Here is a 20,487-nt window from a genome sequence, read left to right on the forward strand (position 1 = left end):
ATCCAAACCTAGGTAAGGAGACGAATACAGCTCTCTGGTCCTCAGACACCTCCAACCAAGGATGCAAATACCATTTAGGATGGTAAATTAGGATTTACCCTCTCTGTTTTCCTCATCTCTGCTTTGCTCTCATGTTTCTATGATATTAGAATCATAGTCAACAAAATTTTCTTGTTTGCCTTTCCCATCAGAGAACTGACTTTTTCTCCTAATTCTAGGTAAAAGAAAAGAAGAACAAAAAAAAAAAATGCTGGAACTGCCTCTGGTTATCCCAGTAGGATCACACGCTCTCACCTGTAACCCAGGTAAAGAGGTACCATGGTTGGCAGCAATCTTTAGAGCTGCACAGTTGAGCTGGAGGCTGTGTTGGGAGGAGTAGTTCCCAAAGAAAGATCGTATCTCCAGAAGAAGAAAAGAGGACAGGGCAGGAAATAGCAAGTGTCCTGTATAGTGACATTTACTGTTTCTGTCATCACTCTCTATGAATAAAAAAGTAATGCAAGATTCTTTTGAAAACTGGGAATATATTGATCAAGCACAATGAAGTACAAATTAAAATCACTTGAAGTTCTTAATGTAGAGATAATCAACCTGTTAACATCTGGGTTAGACAGAATAATGCCACCCCTCAAAAAAGATATCCACGTCCTAATTCCCAGAACTTGTGAATATGTTACTTTACATGGCAAAAAAGATGTGCAGATGTCATGAAATTAAGGATATTGAGATGGAAAAATGTTTCTGAATTATCTAGATGGGCTCAATGTAATCATAATGGTGCTTATAAAAGGGAGGCAGGAGGGTTAGTATCAGAAAGAGAGAGAGATTAGAAAGATGCTATTCTGCTGGCTTTGAAGATGGAGGATGGGTCCATGAGCTAAGGAATGCAGGCAGCCTATAGAAGCTAGAAAAGGCTAAATAAAAATAGATTCTCCCCAGAGCATCCAGAAGGGATGCAGCTCTGTCCGCACCTTGATTTTAGCCGGCTGAGACTGATTTTGGACTTCTGATCTCCAACACTTTAAGTTAATAACTTTGTGTTGTTTAAAGTAACTGAGTTTATGGTAATTTGTTACAGCAGCAATAGGAAACCAATACAATGGATATGTATGTAATACAGTGGATGTAAATGTATACATGTATGTCTGTCGGTTGGGGTTTTCTGTTTTCAACCAAATCAGGATCATACAGTACTTGATGTTTTGTGATTTGTGTTTTTCAAAATAAAAATATTGTAATTGGGGGGGCTGTTTTTAACAGAAAAATGTTACAGTGAAAAGGGTCCTGGTAGTACTAGAGATTGGGTCAGAATATTATGCAGGGTGTTTCAAAGGGAGAAGAGAGAAGCCAGTGGGAGATAACCTGCAGACTTTTGCAAAACCCTAGTTTGAGACGATGAAAATCTTGAGAGGGATGGTAGCAAAAAGAACAGTGAAGGGACAATTAGAGACATTTGAAAAGCATGACTGATGAAAATCAGTGACAGCACTTCGGTGATGTCATGTTCTTTGGCATAGACTTGCCTCAAGGCACATAACTGAACAAATGTTCTAGTGATCAGCTATTCATCTGTTTGCTTTGTTTGTTTTTCCATGACATATTTTTCAAATGACTTTTCCCAAGTGGTTCAAAGAATCATACAAATATGACATTGAGGCAGCAAAGGGAGAGAGTCATTTCTTAACTCACTCATCAATTCCCTAGATGAATTATCAAAGAAAAAAAGTGTTAAATGATAAATATATAATAGTAGGAGAATCTAAGTTGTTTTTGGTAAAATAACAGGACTCTGATACTTCTAATTGTTCCCCAAAAAGCACATTTTGCCTATGCAGTGCATATATACATTTTGACCACAAAGTCTAAAAACCTAGATAATGTTTTATTTTTTTACGGATTGAACACCCCTGATTACTTCTGAGATGCAAATCATCTGAAGCAAAGAACCACAGATGGATGTGCAGGGGTTAATGGAAAGACCACATTAATATACCACGATCATTGCAATTTTTCATAGTGCACTGAATTATACATAGCTAACGAGGAACAACACATTAAACATATCATGGAATGCCACTGAACACATCATGTATTATAATATCAATAAACCATTTATTATATGTATAATATCAATATATATGTATGTGTGTGTGTTTCCAGTCTTTATTTGCTGTTTCCAGTCTTTATGGCCACTAGGTGTATATGTATTTACCTCTTCAGCCTTGATTTCTCATCTTCGATGCAGTCCCTTCAATTCAACCAATATTTATTGGGTAGCTGCTATGTACTGAATTGTGTCACCCTCCTGCCCAAATTCATATGTTGAAGCCCTAATCATCCCCTCATCTGGAATGCTTTCCCCTCTTTATGGTGGCGACTCTAGACCTGGCAATACCCCACACTAAAGACATACTTGATGGAAGTTCACAGTCTGTCCTGTTCTTTGTCATTGCAATCATTTTTGGAGACAGGGTCTTTATAGAGGTAATGAAGTTAAAATAGGATCTTTAGAATGTACCTTAATCCAATATTCCTGGTGTCCTTGTAAAAAGAGGAAACTAGGACATAGACAGAGAGAGATGACCATTTGAAAGCACAGCAAGAAAGGAGCTGTCTGCCAAACGAGGAGAGGCCTCAGAAGAAACCAAGCCTGCCGACACCTTGATCTCAGCCTCCTGGACCTCTAGCCTCCAGACCTGTGAGAAAATAAATATCTGCTGCTTAAGCCACCCAGTCTGTGGCACTTTATAATGGTAGCCCTAGGAACTAATACAGCAATCTACTATGAGTTAGACACTGTGACAAAAGACAGAGACTAGATATGCACCAATAGAAAAGACACAGTTGTTAGCCTGGAGGACAATCTAGTTCTTGATCTCCAGCAACCTAAACACCAGATCCACTTGAATGTCTCACCATTATGTACTTCAGATGCCACTTGTCCAAAACTGTGGCTTCCCTTGTAGGGAACAGGCTTTACTTTCTAGAGTACAGAAGGGTTCTAGCTCTTCCCTGTGGCCTCCCTCAGCACAGTGCCTCGAACCTGAGAGGCACTCAGTATCTATCTGTTGCTGTAGCAATGATATCAGTCCTCTACTTTCAGCATTCTTCCAGCCTAGAAATCCTGGAGACATCTTGCACTCTTCCTCTCCTTCACACCTTTGTCCACTCTGTTACCTAGGCTTGTCAGTTTCTCCAAGTGTATTTTAGTTTCCCTCCTTTCTCATTCCTCGTCACTTCACATGTGGATTAACACAACCAGCTCTCCAATTGTTTCTCTTACTCCAACCTATTTTTCAAAATGTTGCCAGATGTTTCTCATTCATCCCTCTCATCCTTTAATTTGACAAACATTGCTGAACTTTTCTACAAACAAGATGCTATGCAAGGCGCTGGAGAAAACACACATGTGAATAAGACATAGTCTCTGCCCTTTGATGAACTCATGGTCTTTTGGAGGAGTCAGACACATGTGCAAAACTTCCAGTACCAATGTGCAAAGTTTGGGGAAGCACATAGTTGCAGCAAATAACATTTTTCCAGAGGAACTGGGGATAAAGGAGGAGACATTAGAACCGTAATGAACAGGAGCAGGACAGACAGAGAAAGGGGACAGGACATTCCAGACAGAGAAAATTCATAATGACAAAGGCTCAGAGTTGGGGACATGGCTGGCATATTCAAGAACAGACTTGATTACTTCCTCTACTGGACGGTTTCCCAAATCTACTGCTTGGTCACCAAGGGCCTTCATAATCCATCTTTCTTTCATCTCATTCTTCCTAGATAGACCTCTTCAGCTCTAATAAAACCATTTTCCCCATTGTTTACTAAAAATAACCTGCTTCTTTCTGCTTGATGTATTTGTTACACCACCCACACACCTGGAATGCTTTTGCCTCTTTACAGTGCAACTCTAGACCTGGCAATACCCCACACTAAAGGAATACTTGATGGAAGTTCACGGTCTGCCCTGTCCTTTCCCATTGCAGACATTTTTGAGATGGGCATAACTTTAGTTTATTATTAGGCACTAAAGACAAGTCATTTGCTTTCAATTAGTATGTGTAGCTAACACTGTAGTGGTAGTTTAGTTATTGAGCTCGAAAGCTGGCTTAGCACTCTGTAACATGTGTGTAATCAGAGAATTTCTGAGCTCCAGTTGGTTGAATTTATTTGTGGTCTGATTGTGGACGTCAGAACACTCACAAGGGAGCAGGTTATGATAACTGTTCTTGCATAATAGTTGGTGTTTGTTCTAGGCAAATATCTGGGCATGTCCAGTTCTACAGATTTTATAGATAAAATGTCCCCCAAATGAACTACTCTTTAAAAATATCTACTGTAACTTCAAAAATATATATTACAAAGTATATGTAATACTCTATTTACTATATATTTATATTATATAGGGCATGTAAATCCTACATGTATGAAAGAAGCAGAAACACCTTTATAGGCAAAGATCAAGTGTTCTGCAGTTGTTAATGTTTGACTGGTACGGGTGAGATGTACCTAGGATGGGCCATGCGAGGCTCTTGCCTCACCCTATAATCTCCCCTTGGCTTTCAGATTCCGAGTATCAGCTAAGTCTCACTTCTTCCGTGAAGTCATCTTAACCTGCTCCAACCCCAGTCATTTCTCTCTTCTCATAACTCCTATTGTACTGTATCTGTATCTGAGCTGAGTTTTTCGTTGTTTGCTGGTTATTTCATGTGTTCTTGCCTTGTCTCATCAACAGTTTCTTGAATGCAGAAATCCTTTTTAAAATTAAAATTAACTTTTTTAAAATCAATTTCATTTATTTATTTTTGGCTGCGCTGGGTCTTCGTTGCTGTGCGCGGGCTTTCTCTAGTTGCAGCGAGTGGGGGCCACTCTTCATTGCGGTGCGTGGGCTTCTCATCGTGGTGGCTTCTCTTGTGGAGCACGGGCTCTAGGCGTACGGGCTTCAGTAGTTGCGGCACGTGGGCTCAGCAGTTGTGGCTCATGGTTCTAGAGCACAGGCTCAGTAGTTGTGGTGCACGGGCTTAGTTGCTCTGCGGCATGTGGGATCTTCCCGGACTGGGGCTCGAACCCATGTCCCCTGCATCGGCAGGCGGACTCTCAACCACTGCGCCACCAGGGAAACCCCACACATGGGTTCGAGCCCCGGTCCAGGAAGATCCCACATGCCACGGAGCGGCTGGGCCTGTGAGCCATGGCCACTGAGCCTGTGCATCCGGAGCCTGTGCTCCGCAACGGGAGAGGGCAAAAAAAAGAAAGAGGCCCCCAAACCAAAAAAAAAAAAAAAAAAAAAAAAAAACACTTTGTGTGTTATCTTCAACATTTTGTTTTAGAGATTTATCTTCATAAATATTGATTTAGTTCATTCATTTTAATTGCCAATTAAAGAAAACACATTCATCATTAAAAGATAAATAAAAGAAAGTACCATAATCATACCACTCTGCAATAAACATTTTTGTCTTCCTGTTGTATTTCCTTCTAGATTTTTCCTATATATTTTTTCATGAGTTCATATTGTATATAGTGTTTGTAATTTTTTATTGTTTAACATATTGTGAACACATTTTCATATCAAAAATGATTCTTTTAGAAATCATCATTTTCATAAACTCATTGCTGGATATTTAGGGGATTTCAAATTATTTGCTATCATCCCATAATATCCTAACTGATGTTTTGTTCTTACTCCTTGGAATAAACTCATAGAAGAGAAACTGTTTGATCAAAGAGATGCACATTTTAAAGTATTTTATCTAGTGTTAGACTACCCTCCAGAAAAAGGTTGTAACAGTTTATATTCCCACCTGCAGGATATGAGAGTATGTTTCTTTGCATCCTCGCCAACAATGGGTGGGGTCATTTTAGAAAATCAGAGACTATTTCTTATATTTCTCTAGTACTCCTTAAAGTGATTCAACAGAGCTGGGGACACAGTGGACACTAAGGAAAGAGTTCTGATACATTAATTAATAAATAGTGTTCTTCCCACTACTTATAACTACTGATTTAAGTAAAAAATTATTCATTATGATTTTGATGGTCCTTGGTCTGCCTACTATAAATTAATACAGCATTTAGAAATGAAACAAATACTTTATGAATTACTGAATCATAAATTAGTGATAACTAGTTTCAAAGGTAATGTCTATAGAAACTACTCTTAAAATGAAAGCTGTCCTATCGTTCTAAGAAGTCTCTTGGGAACAAACAATTCATCTCATTTTTCTAAGAATAGGAAGTACTAAAACTTCTTCTCTGGGAAATAGGACTGTGAAATTAGGATATAAAAACCTTCCCATCCATCAGCTATTAGAGTTTTAAGAATCAGGGAAATTGTGCCAGAGAGGAAGTCAAAACCTCGTGTAGATTTTCATAGTCTCAGCATATTTTAGAACCTGTCCTTTCCTTCAGTATGAAGCGGGGGAAATCAACACTAAAATTTCTGGGGAGAGTTTTAATATTTCTATCCATTTGTGAAAGTTCGTTTTATTTAAAGCTACCTCAGGGCTAGTGCAGATAGATGGATGTCCTATTTATTGTTAGGTGATTTCATTCTACAAGGCTCCTGCTGAATTATCAGAAAGATCATACTAAGGTAATAATTGGCTCCACTTTTTCCAATGTACAAATCTTTTCATCTTACGTAGAGTAGTAATCATTCAAATTAGCATAGCTTTAAAAATTACTGATTTGAAACTTCATTTAAATGGATATATCTTATAATTCTTTTACAGTATCTTTCTCTCCAGGCTTGGTTGAAGGTACTGGAATGTGTTTGTAGCTTATAAAGCATTATGCAGTGCAAAGAACATGTGAGTGGGGTCAGAAGATATGGATTCTAACCCAATATCTTCCAGCAATGCCTATTTAACTTTAGGCAAGTCACTTCAGCTCGAGGGTCCATAGTCTTCTCTACTATAAACCAAAAATCTGGCTTAGGTCAGCATTCCCCATGGTGTGTTCTATGGAACACATGTCCTATGAGATATTCCATTGAAAAGAGCGTTTCATGGTCGAATGCATTTGGGAAACGCTGCGAATTTCTAAGCTGACAGTTACCTCTTAGAAATTCACAGTTCATATTAACATAGTAAAACTACTGAAAACCCTTCTCGTTTAGAAACCTGTCGAACTTTAACATTTCTCATTTATTTGATTAAAGGGAATTGTTACTTTTTTGGAATCACACCTACTAAAATCCTGTGAAACTACAGTTCCAAAGAACACGCTTTGGTAAATGATGGATTAAGATCCTTTGAGATGCCTGGATGTGTATTACTACTCTTTCTCATACAGGTATTCAGCCAGTCCCCTGAAACCTGCTCTTCCTTCTGGGGTCTTCATTTCAGCGAAAGCCACCACTGCCATCCAGTCTGTCTCCCAAACCAGAATCCTGAGGGTCATCCCAAGTGTCTCCTTCTTATTCACTCCCTCGTATCCAATCATATATCAAATCCTGTAGATTCCACCTCCTTATTATTTCTCCCATCTAGTCCCTCCTCCCCATTTCACTGCCTCTGCTTTTATGGAGACTGGCGACATATCTCTTCTGGGCTGTTGCCATCACCTCCTAGTTTACTCTTGCCCCCAGTCTGGTTTCCCTGGTCTCCAAAACACAAACCCAGGTGGGGCTTAAAATACTGCAAAGATTTTATTTTTATTTATTAATTATTAATTAAAATACTCCAAAGATTTTTTGTATTATTTATTATTTCCCAAAGTATCAAGTTCAAACTCCTTAGTTTAGCACATGAGCCCCTTTGTTGATGAGATCCTTCTACCTTTTCCGCCCACCACTTTGACCCTTCTCTGTACGCATCCTTACAAAATGGAACTACATGCAGAGCCTCCAAGGCATGGTGCTCTTTGGTGCCTGTGTACCTGCCCTTGTCTGGAATGCCTGTTTTCTCCTTCTTCACCTGGCTAGCTCCTCTCTGTCCCTGAACATTCAGTTCAAGAATCCCCTCCCCCGAGGGAGGCTTTCCGACCTGGGAAATGGACTCCATATTCCAATTGTGATTTCTTTGCCACCTTTACTCACTAGACGGTGCACTTTTTGAGGGCAGGAGCCATCTTGTCTTGTGTTTCTTGTCTTTGCATTCCTAGGCCTTAGTTGAAGCTCAATAAACCCTTGTTAAATAAATGAATGATTTTATGGTTTAAAGGAACTGATGAGAACCCGCTCACTTTTCTCAGTGGCTGAAAGTGACTGTTTTCTAATTAGCCTTGACCAACCTGAGCACTGAGAGGAGAGAGAGTTAGCTTCCCTGGTGGTGCAGTGGTTAAGAATCCGCCTGCCAATGCAGGGGACACGGGTTTGAGCCCTGGTCCAAGAAGATCCCACATGCCATGGAGCAACTAAGGCCGTGCACCACAATTACTGGGCCTGTGTTCTAGAGCCCACAAGCCACAACTAGTGAGCCCGTGTGCCACAACTACTGAAGCCTGCGTGCCTAGAGCCCGTGCTCCACAGCAAGGGAAGGCAACGCAATGAGAAGTCCGCGCACCGCAAGGAAGAGTAGCCCCCTATCACCGCAACTAGAGACAGCACATGGGTAGCAATGAAGACCCAACACAGCCAAAAAATAAATAAATAAAATAAATTAAAATAAATAAATAAATAAAAACACTCAATGGTCTATTTTTTAAAGGTTTCGATGAAGTGAATATCTTCCCTGTGCAGTTATCACACAGCCTTGTTATATAGAATTTGATGAGAATACAGAGTTACTATGTTTTGCACTCAGGTATGTATAATTCCAACAAACCTGGTCATGAGGGATACAGGGTGAGAAGCTATAGAAACATTTGTATGAATTATCACTTAAAATGTTTAAAGCTTTTGTTAATTTATTGTGCAAGGTACTATGCTAGACATTATGGCAGATATAAGGATGAATAAACTATTGTATTACATTCATTAGAAAAGATTATAATTTATTGAAATAATTATAATTAGAGGTAATGAATGATGAATTCCACAAGAAAGGAACAGAAGGCTATAGGAATTGGTCAGCAGCAGCATCTTCATTTATATGAGATAACATTATTCTACACAACAATATTGAAGCGCTTTCTAGACTTAAAATACAAAACTGCAGTTATGTTTCTAAAGTACAGATATCTCAAGTGTGAAATGCAACTAGTAACTGTATTGTATCGTTCTAAATACCAGTTTGAAACAGATTATGTACCAGTTTGGAACAGATTGTGCAAGAGAGACCAAACCACTTCAAAGTCCTCAAGAATATCTGAAAGAAGGAATGTAATTAACCAATCCAGGATTTGGCCCCAGGACAGAGAAATGAACACTCTGGTTCTTAGAAAGGGAGCCAGGATCTCAAAAATGTACAGTAAATTTTTTGTGAAAATTCCAGATACAGATACTCTTACTTAGCAAGCAGATGGGAAGACATGGAAAAGGAATATTCACTGCAACAAATTTCAGGTCACACTCCGGATTTGTTAATTGTTTCAATGCTGTCAACAAATTTGCTTTGCATGTAGCCAGGCAAAAATGATTTAATTCTAGCTTTTTCTTCCTTTGATCAACTTTAGAAGGTCAAAATAAAGATATAAATTAAAATTTAAGTCCAAGTCAAGCCTACATCAAATTAAGCAGCATCTGAGTAACTTAGAGCTTGGTGATAAAGAATAAAGGTGCTATCACCTTACTCCTAAACCATTTCAATAAGGGGTGTGTGTGTGTGACAGAAATTAAGAACGCAAGATAAGCAAATTGCAAAGCTAAAAAATAATCGAAGATAATTGAAATGTCCAATTTCTAAAAGCTTCCTAAAATAGTGCATGAAACTGCAGAGAGAGTCATTGGCCAGAATGTGATTTCCTAAAAAAGGCCTCACACTGCAACAACGGTCAGTTTAAGGGCCTAAGGCCCCATCTGAGGGTTGCTGGAGTCCTGGAATACTCCAGCAGGAAGGTGCACGCATACAAGTCCTTGACAGACGTGCTCAAGGCTTCACTGTGTCCCAGGGCCCTCGGAGAGAGGCCGCTGGACCTGCTTCCAAGGAAAAGCGAGCAGGGGTGGAACAGCACCGTAATTTTCCTCCCTCACTCATTCATTCTCCGATTCACTGGTTCCTGGAGGCGGTTCCCAGGGACGCGCTGAGGAAAGGCGGAGCGCGGGCGGCCCCCGCTGGGTGCGGTCGGGCGCCTGGGGCTGGGGGTGAGCCTGGCGGGCCAGGGGGCGCGGACCGCGGGCGCCCGGGAGGGGCGGGCTCGGCTGCCTGCGCCGGAAGTGAGTGGCGGGTGGCGGGTGGCGGGTGGCGGGCGGGAGTGGGGGGAGCGAGCGGTCGGACTCCAGTCGGTCAGCCCGGCGGCCGCCCTGCCTTCAGCCCCGCCTTCTGCGTCTCGGCCGGACGCGGCTTCAATCGGATCCGCAGCCGCTGGGCGCTGCGGCCGCCCCGCCCGCCGCGCGCTCCGCCCAGCCCCCGCCGCCGCTGCCAGGGCGGTCGGTCAGTCAGTCAGTCACGGAGCGCGCGGCGCGGGAGCTGCGGACCTTCGCGGCGTCTCCGGAGAAGGAGCGCCGCGCCTGGGGAGGAGGCGGCGGCGGCGGCTGGACGAGCGCGAGCGGCGGCTGCCCAGCCCGGGGCCGCCCCGGAGCCGGGCCCGCCGGAGGACCGAGCCGTTGCCACGGTGAGTGCTCAGCCTCGCTCTCGGGCCCGGCCGGGCGCAGGGTTGGGAAGCGCTGCCGTCGCTCCCGCCTCCATTTTCCCGGCGCCCGGCCCCGCCATCCGGGCGCGTTGCGGACGGCCGAGCCTGGGGCGGGGTCGCGGCCGCGGCCGAGGCCGGGGCCGGGGCTGGTCGGACCTTGCCCGTCAGGCGGCCGGCCGGTGTTTGGGGGTCTGCGGGGCCTGGGCTGTACCCTGCGCCCCTGGGGGCCGCGACAGAGGGAGACAATGAGATGCAGGGCCGCCTGGGGAGGGTGCGGTTGGGCTTCTCCGACCCGGCACCGGGGACTGGTGGCCCGGGACCGCGGGAAGGAAAGGACTGTTCCCCCGACTAGCCACAGAAACCAGTGATTCGGTGTCTGGGGTTCCTCGGGTTTCAGTGCTCCCCATCTTTCGTAAATGAGTTCAGTGCAGAGATTTAGGAAGGCGGGGCACCTTCTGTGTCTTCTTTCTAATTAAGCAGGCTGAGTAATTGCTCCATTGCTTTTGAGCCCATCTCTTCTGCGTCTGTTTGCATTCCCGCCGGAAATCCAAACTGCAGTTCATGCGGGGGGGGAGGGGGGGAGAAGGAAGGCAGTGTAATAGCATTAGGATGCCTTCGTTTTAAGACGGTTTGAAAGATGTGGTTAATAATTCAGGCGGAGTCTTAGGGTGCCCCCGCGGTGTGAGCTGGAAACCGCGTAAGTCATTGCTTGTAAGCATGAAGACGTGGCTTAGTATGAAATAAGAGCTTTGGGGAAGGGTGTAAGCGTTACATCAAATGTGACTTGTTTGTGTGTATCTCATATATTCTGTGGGAAGGGCAATTGGGGAAATCTGAGCGAACTGAACGGTTCACTTAGCCTCCAGATAAGGGTTGGTGTTGTCGGCAGCATTTGTCTTGGTGATGTGGAGAACTGCCTCTGTGTGTGAAGTCCGCGGTAAAGGAACAGTAAAGGTAACCAACCGGCTAGGGATGGGGCGTGATGGGGTTATTAAAATGGTAGTAGTGAGTCCGTAGGAATATTAAATTCAGCAAGTATTTATGGAATACCTACTATCTGTTAGGCAGGGTGGGGGATATAAAGTGAACAAGAATGCAGCGTATAGCGGTGGAAAGAGCTCTTTGAAGCCAGGGAAACCAGGGGCGCTGTAAGCACTGGAATTGGCTGGTAGTGTGACGTTGGATAAGCTGTTGAACTCTCAACAGTACGGTTCTCTGTCAGTAAAATGGGAATAACTAAGACCACCTGCTTACCTCCCGAGATGGCTGTCAAAGGATTAAATGAGATAATGTATGCAAAATGCCTAGCACCTTGCAGGGCACCACGGCGTTTTTAACAAATGTTAATTCCTTTTCTCTCTAGCCTACTGCTCATGAGATTTTCTTGGGGGAAGGTGGGAGAAGTGAATGTAGGTAATTGTAATGCAATGCATTATATAATAAAATGTTGAAGGAGAGGTGCAAAATGGGGAAGTGAAGAGGCGAGGGAATAATTCTAAATTGGGAGCACTGGGGGAAAATTCATGGAAGCTGTGGCATTTAAGTGGAACCTTTAAGGATGGGTAGGATTTCAGCTGATGTAGATGGGCAGGATGAGGACATTCCTAGTAGAGGTGGAGGAATTGAGGAACAGCAATGGGGGAAGGGCAAAATTAGAGACACTCAAAGGCTTTTTAGCTCTTGTTGAGTCTGACCTTCAAAGATTGTCTCTGTTATTTTGCTTTCTGTGTTGTGAATTTACCAGAAACCAGATTTAGTATATTCAAGTAAGTACAGAAATGTCTACAAAGCTCAATACATGATTTTTTGGATAAGACATTTTGTGGTATTTGGACTGCTTCTCTCTCCTGTTTGAATTTAATAAAGAATTATTTGTAGCTAGTTCCTTGTGATGAATAATAGTTCTATTTGGCAGAAAAAGCCGCTGATATTGTCAGTCAGAGGTCTTACTAAGATTATATAGTGAGTAACTGGCTGAAAGATATGGAGTAGTGGGCACATATTGGGTGTGTCTCAAACTCTTGATCAGTATTGTTTGTTTTCACAAATATTTTAACACTTAATTTTCAGAAGAGGTGTTTTTAACCATTGTCTTGTCTTTGAAAAGAATTAAAATGGCTTTTCTTTTGGTTTTGCTACCTTTTGGTTCCCATCCCATGCATAATTATTTATTAGATGAGCATGGTGGATGGCTATCACAATATCATTCACAGATACTTGGACACACATTATAAAATCTCATGACTTTGCCTTGGTTCTGAAGTAGTTGAATGTCAACATTAGTATTGTTGATCTCAAACACTTATTTTAGGAAAATTAATATTAGCAAAACAAGATATATGACCTCAAGCAAATCACTTTTCTTGGACTCTCAATTCCTTTACCTATAAAGTGAGAAATTTGGGTTAAATCACTGGTTTTCAATCTGTGTTTTACTGAACTCTAGAACTCTGAAGAGGACTTTCAGAGGTTCTCCAGGTGTTTTGAGTTTAATTGCATTAAAATTGTGTTTTAAACCCAGAATAATAAAAAGCAACTACTTTTTGAGATGCACTATTTTAAGTGCTTTACATGTATTGACTTATTTCATCCTTGCTATAATCCTGTGATGTAGGTTCTGTTAATATGTGAAAAAACAGGCACAGACTACAGAGCTATAAAGTGGCAGAGCTGGGTTTGAAAGCAGGCAGCATAACTCTTAAGCTTGTGTTCTTAACTACATTCCTATATTGGCCACCATAATAAATAACACGCAATTTTTTTTTATTGTGGTAAAATATACAACATAAAATTTACCATTTTAACCATTTTTAATTGTACAGTTCAGTGGTATTAAGTACATTCACATAGTTGTGCAGCCATCATCACTATCCATCTCTAGAACTTTTTCATCCTCTCAAACTGAAACTACCCATTAAACATTAACTTCCCACCCCCTTTCCCTCTGGCCCCTGGTAACCACTTTTCTACTTTGTCTCTGTGATTTTGACTACTCTAGATACTTCATATAAATGGGATCATGCAATATTTGTTTTTGCTTTTTATCTGGCTTATTTCACTTAGCACAGTATCTTTCTTTTGAATATCAAATTTATTTTTATTTTGGGGGGGCATAATTAAACCTTTTATTTTATTATTTTTCTTAACATCTTTATTGGCGTATAATTGCTTTACAATGGTGTGTTAGTTTCTGCTTTATAACAAAGTGAATCAGTTATACATATACATATATCCCCATATCCCCTCCCTCTTGCATCTCCCTCCCACTCTCCCTATCCCACCCCTCTAGGTGGTCACAAAGCACTGAGCTGATCTCCCTGTAGCACAGTATCTTTAAGATTCATCCATGTTGCAGCATGAATCAGAGTTTCATTACTTTTTAAGGCTGAGTAATATTTCATTGTATGTGTATATACCACATTTTGTTTATTCATCTGTAGATGGACATTTGGTTGTTTCCACCTCTTAGCTGTTGTAATACTGCTCTGAACATTGATGTACACATATCTACTCAGGTCCCTGCTTTCACTTCATTTGGGTATATACCCAGAAGTGGAATTGCTGGATCATATGGTAATTCTGTGTTGGATTTTTGAGGAACTGCCACACCGTTTTCTACAGCAGCTGCAGCATTTTACACATTTGCAGCTGCAGCCAGCACAAGGGTTTCAGTTTCTCCACATCCTCACCTCAACACTTGTCATTTTCTGTGTTTTTGATAATAGCCATCCTAATGAGTGTGAAGTGGTATCTCATTGTGGTTTTGATTTGTATTTTTCTAATGATTAGGGATGTGGAGCATCTTTTCATGTACTTGTTGGCCATTTGTGTATCTTCTTTGTAGAAATGTCTATCCAAGTCCTTTGCCAATTTAAAAGATCGGGTTGTTTTGCTGTTGTTGAGTTGTGGCAATTCTTTATATACTCTAGATATTAATCTCAGATCCATGATTTACAAATATTTTCTCTTATTCTGTGGGTTGCCTTTTTACTCTGTTGATAGTGTCCTTTGATGTATAAAAGTTTTTCATTTTAATGATGTCCACTTGATCTATTTTTTCTTTTGTTGCCTGTGCTTTTGGTGTCCAGGAAATCATTGCCAAATCCAACGTCATGAAGCTTTTCCCCTGTATTTTCTTCGAAGAGCTTTATAGTTTTCGCTATTATATTTAGCTCTTTGATCCATTTTGAGTTAATACTTGCATATGGTTTTAGGTAAGGGTACAACTTCATCCTTTTGGTTGTGGATATCCAGTTTTTCCAGCACCATTTTTGAAAGAACTGTCCTTTCCACATTGAATGGTCTTGGCACCCTCTTGTACATATATATAAAATTTTCTCACATTGAAAACAGTAGTGCTGCATTGGTTACACTTGCTTAATTGGGGGGGGGAAGCATTCCTTAGAATGAAGCTTCTTTTACTATCTCTGATTATTTGTGAATTTTAAATGGGTAAGGAAAGTTGTAGTTTGCAGTAAGTTTTTTAAAAATTCAGTCCTGTGCATGTCTATTCATATAGAATTGTCTAAACAGTACCTTACTATGGCATATAAACTGCATTTGGTTAAATGACAGGCAAGACTCAAGCCCATTCCTTTGGGGGTATACTCATCCTGTGTAAGTCAATTTGTTTAGTAACAAATGAACATGTAACACTAAGTCCTGATATCATGTTACAGTATAGATGTTTTATAGCTCATTGCAAGTTTTAGGTTTTTCTTGTTTGCCTTGTAAGCAGTTTTTAGATATTGTTACTAACTCATTTTGAAAAGAAAATTCTTATTTAAAAAATTTCTCAAATCAATTTAATTGAAACATATCCTGAGACTGCAAAAGAAACCATTAAAAGCTACTAAGAAAACAAAGCAAGTGCTGCTACCTACTTGCAACTACTTATCTAAGTGAAATAAAAACAAAACTTTACAGAAATAAATGGGTTGTTTAGGTGTCAAGACTAACATCTCTAACCCTCATTTGTCTCTTTGAGTTTTTAATAAATTATATTTGAACATAAAATGGTATTAGCAGTGCTTTTGCAGTTATATATATTTGCCATGCTGCGTAAGATTTCTTCTGGAAAAGTTTTGTTGTGAAATATTAGAAACCCCTCAGATTATATGATGTCTACACTTCATCCTGTGCTCTTAATCACTGTCATTTTAAGATATAGTATTTACCACACTTTGGGGCAGATGTCTTAAAATACATCACTCAGGGCTTCCCTGGTGGCGCAGTGGTTGAGAGTCCGCCTGCCGATGCAGGGGACACGGGTTTGTGCCCCTGTCTGGGAAGATCCCACATGCCGCAGAGTGGCTGGGCCCGTGAGCCATGGCCGCTGAGCCTGCGCGTCCGGAGCCTGCGCGTCCGGAGCCTGCGCGTCCGGAGCCTGCGCTCCGCAACAGTGAGAGGCCCGCGTACCGCAAAAAAACAAATCAAAACAAAAACATCACTCATAACTTATAAATTGACCTTTTAAAAAGCATATGTTCTGCTATTCATAAAATATATATTGTTACTCTGCTTTAGGCAGAGCTACGCATAATGGAGAAATCAAAGAAATAGGTATATCTCCCCTCCAAAATAGAGAGGATACTAGTTTAAGTGCAGGATACAAGGAATCAGTAGAGAATGTAATTTAAGGGAGCAGAGTGTAAAAAGAAACAGAAGAGACTGGTGTTTGTTAGACTTGGAAAAGAAGGGACAAGTCATCCCTTTACATGAGAAGAAAAGCAAGATTGCGTGGCCCATAATTGATGTCTTGTCATTTGTGTAGCTCTAAAAATGTAAGCCCCCTGGTGAAGAATGGTGAAATCTGGAGAAAATTAGAACTGTGAACATATTGAATAGGCCCAAATATTGTAGAATTACAATAGTAAGTACAGTTTTTAAATTGTACTTGAAAATTGAATGCTTTTTTGGAAATCACTTTTAGAATGATCTTACTAAGTTTGATATGTTTGAAGAAGAGTGTTAGCTAAGTCAGTACAGCAAAATAACTAGCAGTGTGACTTGAAAATACAATATATTCTTTATGTATCCCAGACTGTACGTGCCTCTATCCATGGTTCCAAGCATAGTTTATTTTCCCTAATTTTTCTAGTCAAAATTCTACTCATCCTTTGAGTCCCAGTTCCATTGCCACACACCTTTGTGAAGCTGTTTGATACTAAGTAGAATTCATTGCCTTCCTCTTCATTCCTCTAGACCTTACTTGATTTTCCCTATATTGTAAATAATTGTATACTGTCTTAAATCCCCGATTCTGGAGTATTGGATCTAGTTTTACTCATCTGAAGTCTCTCAGTCCCTTAAATATAATAGAAGTGCAATAAAAACGGTTTTAACGAGGACTTCCGTGGTGGCGCAGTGGTTAAGAATCCGCCTGCCAATGCACGGGACACAGGTTCAAGCCCTGGTCCGGGAAGATCCCACGTGCCGCGGAGCAACTAAGCCCGTGTGCCACAACTACTGAGCCTGCGCTCTGGAGCCCAGGAGCCACAACTACTGAGCCCGCGTGCCACAACTACTGAAAAGCCCGTGTGCCTAGAGCCCACGCTCCGCAACAAGAGAAGCCACCACAATGAGAAGCCTGCACACCGCAACAAAGAGTAGCCCTCGCTCGCTGCAACTAGAGAAAGCCCGCATGCAGCAACGAAGCCCCAACACAGCCCTAAATAAATAAATAAATAAAGGTTTTAATGAAAGCCATCATTTGAAGAATTCTTTATGGTTGGTGTTACATCTCCTGAAAGAATCCATAAAAATCTAATAATGTTTATTTTATTTATAAAGAACAATTCTTTCTCGCCTTATTTGGTTTATTTTATAATGTAACAAATGACTTTAGAGACTTGTGAAGGGAATCAGTGATCCTCTTTATCTGTGAATAGAGTTCTTTATAAATGTTAGTAATGGCTCAAAAACCTTTTTGTTTACCCTAAGTTTTTTAAATAAATATTTGTTTTTTAAAGCAAGCGTAATGAATACAGTGCATTATGTTTGAAAAATCTTGGTTGTACTGCTTAGTAATACAGAAATTCCAAAGTCTGGATCTTAAATTTGTTTATTTTGGTACTTGGTTTTAATGCTTGTCTTAGCTAAAAGGCAGCTCATGCAGGGACACGTACCCCAAAAGAATAACTGCCTCTTTGGCTATACTTTCTAAATGGAGATACTCATTGTTGAATTTCTGTCCATCAATTATGCAGAATTGGCTAGCAGAGTTTGCCCTTTCTATACAAACCAATGTGAGGATTTCCATTTATATGTTTTTAATAAATGTATTCAAAATCCAGAGAAACTACGTATGGAAGGCATTTAAAGAATTAGAAAATGGTTTCTCTGTGTTTAGAGTGTGCAGGTATGAGTATTCAAGATGACACACATTGACTTCTTTTGAAATACAGTTATTTTCTTACTAAAAAAATGCTTCATTTACCTTTAAGGTACACGTAGATTAACTATGTTTTTGTTTTTAAAAACAACTGCTAGGTAGCGTACTGCTGTCACTGATCACAGAAAGTCAGCAAATTTAGACTTTGTGTGTGTATGTGTGAAAAATAAATGCTTAACTCATCTTTAAATTTGACAACTCTTTTAAAATACTTTGCCATGAGACAACCAGTAAACCTGTTTGGTATAAAATATTTAACTGGTCACTCCTCAACTACATCAGCAACATTCTGTAACACTTGGTGCTGTTTCTGCTTCAGCTTGTCTTTTGCGGCAGTAGTTGCATTTGAGGTTAAACCTTACTTCCCCTGCCCCAACTTTCTTTTGTTGAGGTCAAAGCAGCTGCTTCATGAAGGATTAGATAATACAGTTTTTCCACAAAATATTGTTTCTATAAAGGAAATCATTTACTGTAAGAATATGTCTTCCCTGGAACACCAGTCTCTTGTAGCAATTTGCAAAAAGGTGCGTTCTTTATTTCATTTTTTTTTTTTTTTTTTTTTTTTTTTTTGCGGTACGCGGGCCTCTCACTGTTGTGGCCTCTCCCGTTGCGCAGCGCAGGCTCCGGACGCACAGGCTCAGCGGCCATGGCTCACGGGCCCAGCCGCTCCGCGGCATGTGGGATCTTCCCGGACCGGGACACGAACCTGTGTCCCCTGCATCGGCAGGCGGACTCTCAACCACTGTGCCACCAGGGAAGCCCCTTTATTTCATTTTTGAAAAAGATTCCAGCAAATACTATCACTCTTCCCTCCAAATATTTAGAATCATTTAGTACCAGAATACTTAGACTACTTTATATATATGATGTGTGACTGTCTGACAGGTGGCCATAATGAAGAGGCCAGTGTCGTTTTCTATGATAAGGATACACATGTATTATATTGTATTACATTATATGGTACTTAAAATACATATGTGTATTAAGATAAAGATTAAATAGAACTCCTAATATGTTGTTCTTATACCCTAATGGATCATCACTCATACTTCCTGGGTTATAATCACCTCCATTTTGGAAATCGCTATACAAGCTTATTGAAGTATGTTGATAATAATGAACCTTTTATATCAAGTTCCATTTCATAGTGTATAATATACTTGTATGAAGCCATCTTAAAAATAAAGCACTTGGGACAGGACATTCTGATTTTCTTACTAATTAGAAAGAAATGTTTGTGGAAGAAAAATAGATAAATTTCAACAAAGTGAGACCTTAATAAAATTTATTCTTTAAAAAAAATTTTATTTATTTATTTATTTATTTATTTATGGCTGTGTTGGGTCTTCACTGCTGTGCACGGGCTTTCTCTAGTTGCGGCGAGCGGGGGCTACTCTTCGTTGCCGTGCGCGGGCTTCTCATTGCGGTGGCTTCTCATGTTGTGGAGCACGGGCTCTAGGCGAGCAGGCACGCAGGCTTCAGTAGTTGTGGCACGTGGGCTCTAGAATGCAGGCTCAGTAGTTGTGGCGCAGGGGCTTAGTTGCTCCGCCTCATGTGGGATCTTCCCGGACCAGGGCTCTAACTCGTGTCCCCTGCATTGGCAGGCGGATTCTTAACCACTGCGCCATCGGGAAGCCCAATAAAATTTATTCTTTACCACAATTGAAGTTATTAGCTTATTTTAGAATCTTCAGTTTGGATTTTACATTATGCTTTCAGGAATTAGGGTGAATTAAAAGTACCCATTTAAAATTTAATTTAGTAATTCAGTAGTGTTGATAGACATAATTTTTCCATGCCCATAGTGAGCATTTTTTTCCTTGAATCTCTAGCAAGATAGAAAACGTTTCCATGACTCTACCCTTTATCTTTCCCTTTCTTCTCTACTTCTGCAACTGCAGCCACAGTTGCTTCATCACAGATACATTTTGCCTGTTCTAGAATTTTGTATTAGTTGAATCATATGTATGTGTTCCTTTGTCTCTGACTTCTTGCCCTCAGCATGATGTTTTTAGATCCATCCATGTTATTGCTTGTATCAGTAGTTTGTTTCTTTTTATTGTGGAGTAATATATGCAATTGTACGAATATTGAATGTACCATAGATTTGTTTATCCAGTTTCCTTTTGGTGGGCACCTGGACTGTTTCCAATTTGGGACTACTGTGAAGAAAACTGCCATGAATATTTTTGTACAAGTGTTTTTGTGGACAAATGTTTCATTTCTCTTGGATAAAGGAGTGGAATTGCTAGGTCATACGTAGATGTTCCTCTTTTTAAAGACTTGTATTTGAAGAACAATATACACATGTATCATAAACGTACACTTCTACAACCTGAATACTCCTGTGTAACCAGAACATAGATGAAAAAGAAAATTACCAGTGTGCCAGAAACCCTCCTCATATTTGCTTT

The 20,487-nt window shown here is 40.6% G+C and overlaps 1 protein-coding gene across 7 annotated transcripts in view; it reads left to right on the forward strand.

Moving 5' to 3' along the window:
- The first annotated feature begins 10,310 nt into the window (after positions 1-10,310).
- Positions 10,311-20,487, forward strand: part of RAPH1 (Ras association (RalGDS/AF-6) and pleckstrin homology domains 1) — a 119,722-nt gene continuing 109,545 nt past the window's right edge. For 2 of the 7 annotated variants that reach the window (XM_027123519.1, XM_027123525.1), the window contains exon 1: positions 10,312-10,662. The gene's annotated coding sequence lies outside the window, so the exon portion shown is untranslated. Of the gene's footprint in view, positions 10,663-20,487 lie in introns of all 7 variants that reach the window. The other 5 variants (XM_027123561.1, XM_027123554.1, XM_027123516.1 and 2 more) reach the window with 4 other exon arrangements.

This window comes from Aethalodelphis obliquidens, unplaced genomic scaffold (genome assembly GCF_003676395.1).
Source record: "Aethalodelphis obliquidens isolate GAN/ISIS:26980383/991018 unplaced genomic scaffold, ASM367639v1 scaffold2, whole genome shotgun sequence".
Lineage (NCBI taxonomy): Eukaryota > Metazoa > Chordata > Mammalia > Artiodactyla > Delphinidae > Aethalodelphis > Aethalodelphis obliquidens.